Source organism: Cebus imitator, unplaced genomic scaffold (assembly GCF_001604975.1).
Source record: "Cebus imitator isolate Cc_AM_T3 unplaced genomic scaffold, Cebus_imitator-1.0 Scaffold193, whole genome shotgun sequence".
In the NCBI taxonomy this organism is placed as follows: Eukaryota; Metazoa; Chordata; class Mammalia; order Primates; family Cebidae; genus Cebus; species Cebus imitator.
In genome coordinates this window covers 385,895-392,027 of record NW_016107508.1, presented here as the reverse complement: position 1 = coordinate 392,027, position 6,133 = coordinate 385,895, and the positions used below count along the sequence as shown (strand labels likewise).

Here is a 6,133-nt window from a genome sequence, read left to right as displayed (position 1 = left end):
ATTTTTGTATTTTTAGCAGAGATGGGGTTTCACCATATTAGCCAGGATGGCCTCGAACTCCTGACCTTGTGATCTGCCCCACTCAGCCTCCCAAAATGCTGGGATTATAGGCGTGAGCCACCAACATTTTCAAACATGCAAAAGCTGTGTGTGTTTTCTACCAGTAGGTCCTCACTATGGGACTTTCTAAAAGAAGTAGTTTTAGGAGGAAGGAAAATAATCCTTGGAGAATTTTCTGAGATGTAAAAAGGATCACTGAACAAACAATCTGTAACATACTGACTGTGTAAAGCTGTGGTGATGATGTCTCATTTATGGAGTTGAAAAAAGAAAACTGAAAAATTGGATAAAATAGCATATAATTTGGGAGGTGACAGGAGTTAGTTTTCTGAGGTCATGTTCCTCAAAGTTTGATATGCACAGGTATCTTGAAATGTGTAAATTACCAAACTGATTGAAAAAGGTGTGAGAAACCTGGATAATCCTATAACTAGATTGGTCAGTAATAATCCTATAACTGATTGAAAAAGATGTGAGAAACCTGGATAATCCTATAACTAGAGAGATTGCTCAATAAGTAAGAATCCTCCCACTGGGAGGACACACAGTACAGTTTTAAGAATGAGTTCTGCCACAATTCAAGCATAGGTAATTCTAATCTTCCACAAACTCTTTGAGAGAACAGAAAAAGGGAGATTATTTCCTCCAACTCATTGTATGAGTCCAGTATGACTTTGATTCCAAAAAACACACTAGGACAGTATAAAGAAGGCAAATTATTAGTCCATTTTGTATATGTGAAATTTTTAATATAAAATTTGTATAATCAAACCTTGTGTGTATTTTCTTTCAAAACACTGAATAATTTGACTTATCTATTATACCTCAGCATTGAGTAGTTTAATCACAGGTCCTTAAGACAATTCTGTAAAGGTTAGGAAACAGTTTACCAGTAATGTTTTACCTTTGCATTTCCATTTTGTGCTTGTGCACTGTTTTATAATGGATCAGTTACCGGCAATGGAGATTGCTTTTCCTTTTTGCCAGCTGACAGTACGGTCTCTTATAAGAAGATGGGATAACTAAGAAATGTCATTGTAGGTATTTCTGCATTTAAAAACCCCAGTTTTGATGACTAAATGGAGTAGGTGGAAACTTTTATTATGAATATAATAAAATCTCAATTTTTATTCAAAAATTTTACCAGTAATCTTTCGATTTTATTACCTTTTTTAGATAATTTTTTTTCAACACTACTTAGAATAATAGAAAAGCCTCATCAGATGTCTTCATGTGTCATGTAAGGTTTTCTTTGGAAATGAAACTGAAAACTCTTCTGATGAATTAATTTCTATATATTTAAACTAGAAAACATGGTATTCATCAAATATCTTGAAGACTTTGTGGAATATTTGGATATAAAATATTTACTTTTTGATACTTAAATACGTATAATATACATGAAATTTTTTTTACTCAGATCGACTTGCTTCTTTTGAACTGTCTTGTTTCCTTTGGCCTATCACTAATCTTGATCAGTTTTCCGAGCTGGAAACTTTGAAATAATTTTGGATTCTTCTCTATTTTGGCCCCTCTCTCTCTGTCTCTATTTTTTTTTTGGAGATGGAGTCTTGCTCTGTCACCCAGACTGGAGTGCCATGGCGTGATCTTGGCTCACTTCAACCTCTGCTTCCTAAGTTCAAGCTATTCTCCTGCCTCAGCCTCCCAAGTAGCTGGAATTACAAATGTGTGCCACTACACCCGGCTAATTTTTGTATTTTTAGTAGAGATGGGGTTTCACCATGTTGACCAGGCTGGTCTCAAACTCCTGGCCTCAAGTGATCCACCTGCATCAGCCTTCCAAATTGCTGGGATTACAGGTATGAGCCACTGCGCTTGGCCCAGCCTCTTTATTTCTATTTTCTCATAAAGTCCTATAATTTTCCCTTCAACATGATCCTTGAATTTACCTTTTCTGTTCCTAAGTACAGAAAGTACCATCCAAGGGTGTCTTGACCTGTCTGCCTTTCTACAGACTCTCTCTTCCATTTATGCATTTTAATATCATCTTCTGTTATAAATAATATACAGCCTTATTAAAATACAACATTATTGTGCAGTCCTCCTATTTAAGAACATATACTGCATTTTTCCCAGTTAGCTCTTCAAGCCCAAATTCTTGCCTTGCTTTCAGTTTCCCATGTCTTTTTTGTCCCACCTTACCCTGATATCCTGCCTACTTTCTGTATTTTCTCCCCCCCAACTTTGATGTTCAGGTTTCTCCCCCCCAACTTTGATGTACATGTTCAGGTTTGTTACATGGGCAAATTGCCTGTCACTGGTGTTCGATGTACTGATGATTTTGTCACCTAGCTAGGGAGCATAGTACCCTATATGTAGTTTTTCAACCATCACTCTCTTACTACCCTCTCCCCTCAAGTAGGCCCTAGTATCTATTGTTTTCTTTTTTTTTTTACATGTGTACTCAATATTTAGCTCCCACTTATAAGTGAAATCATTTTCTGTTCCTCCATTAGTTTGCTTAGGAAAATGGCCTCCAGCTGTATCCATGTTGCTGCAAAGGACATGATTTTATTTTTGTAAATGTTTGCATAGTATTTTATGGTATATACTTACCATTTTTTCTTTATCCAGTCCACCATTGTTGGGCATCTAGGTTGATTCCATGTCTTTGCTGTTGTGAATAGTGCTGCAGTGAACATATGAGTACATGTGTCTTTTTGGCAGAACGATTTATAGTCCTTTGTGTATATACCCAGTAATGGGATTTCTGGGTTGAATGGTAGCGTCTTTTAAGTTCTTTCAGAAATCTCAACAGCTTTCCACAGTGGCTGATGTAATTTACATTCCCACTAGCAGTGTATAAACGTTCCCTTTTCTTCACAACCTTGCCAGTAACTGTTATTTTTTAACTTTTTAATAATAGCCCTTCTGACTGATGTGAGATGGTGTCTCATTGTGGTTTTTGTTTGCATTTCTCTGATGATTAGAGATGTTGAATCTTTTTTCATATGCTTGTTGGCCGTGTGTATGTCTTCTTTTGAGAAATATCTGTTAATTTCCTTTGCCCATTTTTTAATGGGGTGGTTTGTTTTTTGCTTGTTGATTTATCGGCCTACTTCCTAGTCTGGTTTATTTTCCTTCCCTTGCCTACAATTATGTGTACTTTTCCACCCTCTGATGCCCTGCCTTACCTTGTTCCCCCATTGGTAGTGCTCATCTTTTTTTCCTACTGCGCAAATGGCTTTATTCTCTGAATTGCTGCACTGAGAGCCCTCAGTAGAGAGCGTAGCACTGACTTGTTCTCTGAATTTTCCTTCACATTGCAATCTTTCCTCTGGATTGTAAGCTGTTAAGATCATCTCTGTATATTTTTCCAACCCTGTTGCCCTGTCCTGCTACCGGCCCATAATCCAGGATAGTATGAAGTAGAATAATCTAACAAGTAGGTCATTTATGCTGTTGTCTCTAGCATTATTCTTCAGATTGATATTCAGAAGTCCAGGAAATATCTTTGGCTCATCTTTTAGAATTTTTTTGTTTGATGATGAAATTTTGGGTTATTTTGGGGAATAACAACTTTATTTTTATTTCTTTTTAAGTCTTTTTTGCAACCTTCCTTTTGACCATTTTGCCTTCTTTGAGATATCTGTCCAAGTATGGGAGAAGAAAGTGTTTAAATGTACCTGTGGTGTGCATTATTAGTAATTCTGATAATTAAGTGCAGCATGAGGGTCTCAGCTAAAGACTTCAGTATTCTATGAATTTTCTTTTTTTATCATATATGGTCATATACTTTGTCATGTACTTTGAAGAGCTGATGTGGGCTTGTCTTACCATGACAAAAAGAAAAAAGAAAAATTTTGCCATGTAAGAGTAAAGGGTACAGCTGAGTTGATTCACTCTTGTGGACCTGAGTATCGAGGATGATGTAGAAGACTCAAGTTTGAACCTTGACACTGTCATTGCTTACTTGAGTTTCTTGAGTTAATCATATGAACTCTATATGCCCAAGTCCCTTTTGGCATAAGTTATTATAATAATACCTGTCTCACAATGTTGTTATAAGATTAATGAGATAATGGATATGAATTGCCAATTACTAGATAACCATGGGTTGTGGTTATTTATTCAACAGGGAACTCCATTGTAAAGCTGTAACCTAAATTGAGAAAAACAAAATTGTTTAGGACTTACTCATAAGAAGAGATTATTATTTTATATAGTCACTTTATTAGCATCTCTGGAAGTAATTTCAACTAAAGTGATATTTCTAATAATAAAAATTAATCAGTGAGAAAATACCTCATAAATGAAATGTTGCTAATTGTGATTTTGTTAGCATTTATAAGAACTTGATTTGTATGTTACGTTAAGCATAACATGTCAAATGGAAAGTTTATATTTTTTTCTTTTTTTTTTGTTTTTGGAGACGGAGTCTTTCTCTGTCGCCCAGGCTAGAGTGTGGTGGTGTGATCTCAGCTCACTGCAAACTCCGCCTCCCGTGTTCAAGCAATTCTCCTACCTCAGCCTTCTGAGTAGCTGGGATTACAGGCACCTGCCACCACGTCTGGTTAATTTTTGTATTTTTAATAGAGATGGGGTTTTACTGTGTTGGCCAGGCTGGTCTCAAACACCTGACCTCAGGTGATCCACCCGCCCTCAGGTGATCCCCCTGCCTTGGCCTCCTAAAGTGCTGGGATTACAGGCATGAGCCACGACACCCAGCCTCTTGTTTGTTTTAACTGTTCAAACATCATAGATTCTGAAACATCTTAATGTATTGTTAACAGTCTTCTGCTAAGATATACATAATGTGAGTAATAAAATGTTTTGATTGCCTGACACGTAATAAATGCTATATAAGTTTTAGCTTTTTTTTTTTTTTTTTTAATTTTTTGCTACTACTGGGGAAACTGAAAGGGAATGTAGCTCAGCTTCTAAAAGAGCTGGTGTAATACATTACCAGGCTTTCAGATTAGCATTATACGTAAGTGAATGTAATTTCTTAATGAGTATTTTTTATAGAGGCTAAAATGTCTCCGGCAGTAAATAGAGAAATAACCACCAAAGGTCTTCCTGGTTTAGGCCTTGCTGAGCATTTATTTCCATTCTATAGCCAGAGTTATTTTTCTGATGGGCAAATTTGATTATGTCACTTTTCAATTTAAAACCTTTTAGTTCATTCCTATTGGTCTTGGGATTCATTCATTCATTAATTAGTATTTTCCAAGACCAGACACTGTACTGGGTGCTGGAGATAAGAGTAGTGAGTATTAAATATATATATGTTTATGTATGTACACACACACACACACACACACACACACACACACACACACACACATAACATATAACCTTGCAAATGGAACAGTATGGAACTGGTCTTCATGTAATGCAGAGTTATTTCTGAGTTTATGAAACCTTGGAGTGAGTGCTGGCAAAGTATAGAAATTCAGAGGGCCTTGCTTATGATAGTGTCTAATGAGCAATAACCATTTGTGCATACCTTGGTCCCTGGTGTCCTCTTAAGAAATTCACTTTTTCCTTATGTGGATTTCCTTTATTGTTATTGTTGTTGCTGTCATCTAATCAACAGTAGATTAGATGACAGCAATCAAACTTGGAAGTTCGCTCTGTGGAACTACTGGTTTTCCAGTTGAGGCTGTCTTTGGGCTGCTTACCCCAGTCTTAGGTGCCATCTTGAAATGTAATTTGAGATATTTGTTTACTCATTGGTCCCAGACTCTATGAATATTCCTGATAAGATAACTTTTTCCTCCAATCTTTTTTTACCGCAGATTTACAGTAACACATTTTATTTATTAAATGAGACATACTTGTTTCTCATGCGTAATTTGTTTCTAGAGGGTGCTGTAAACTGCACTAGGCAACTTAAAGACATTGCTACTTTTTGATGACATGGTAGAGGGAAAAATACTTCGGTTGAGTCATATAAAAGACTGTTTTAAAAAGTATGATGACTGGTCGGGCGTGGTGGCTCAAGCCTGTAATCCCAGCACTTTGGGAGGCCGAGGCGGGTGGATCACGAGGTCAAGAGATCGAGACCATCCTGGTCAACATGGTGAAACCCCGTCTCTACTAAAAATAC

The 6,133-nt window shown here is 36.7% G+C and overlaps 1 protein-coding gene across 3 annotated transcripts in view; it reads left to right on the top strand.

Moving 5' to 3' along the window:
• RPS6KA5 (ribosomal protein S6 kinase A5) overlaps positions 1-6,133 on the top strand; it is a 190,437-nt gene that overhangs the window by 66,632 nt on the left and 117,672 nt on the right. The gene's annotated exons all lie outside the window — the stretch shown is intronic.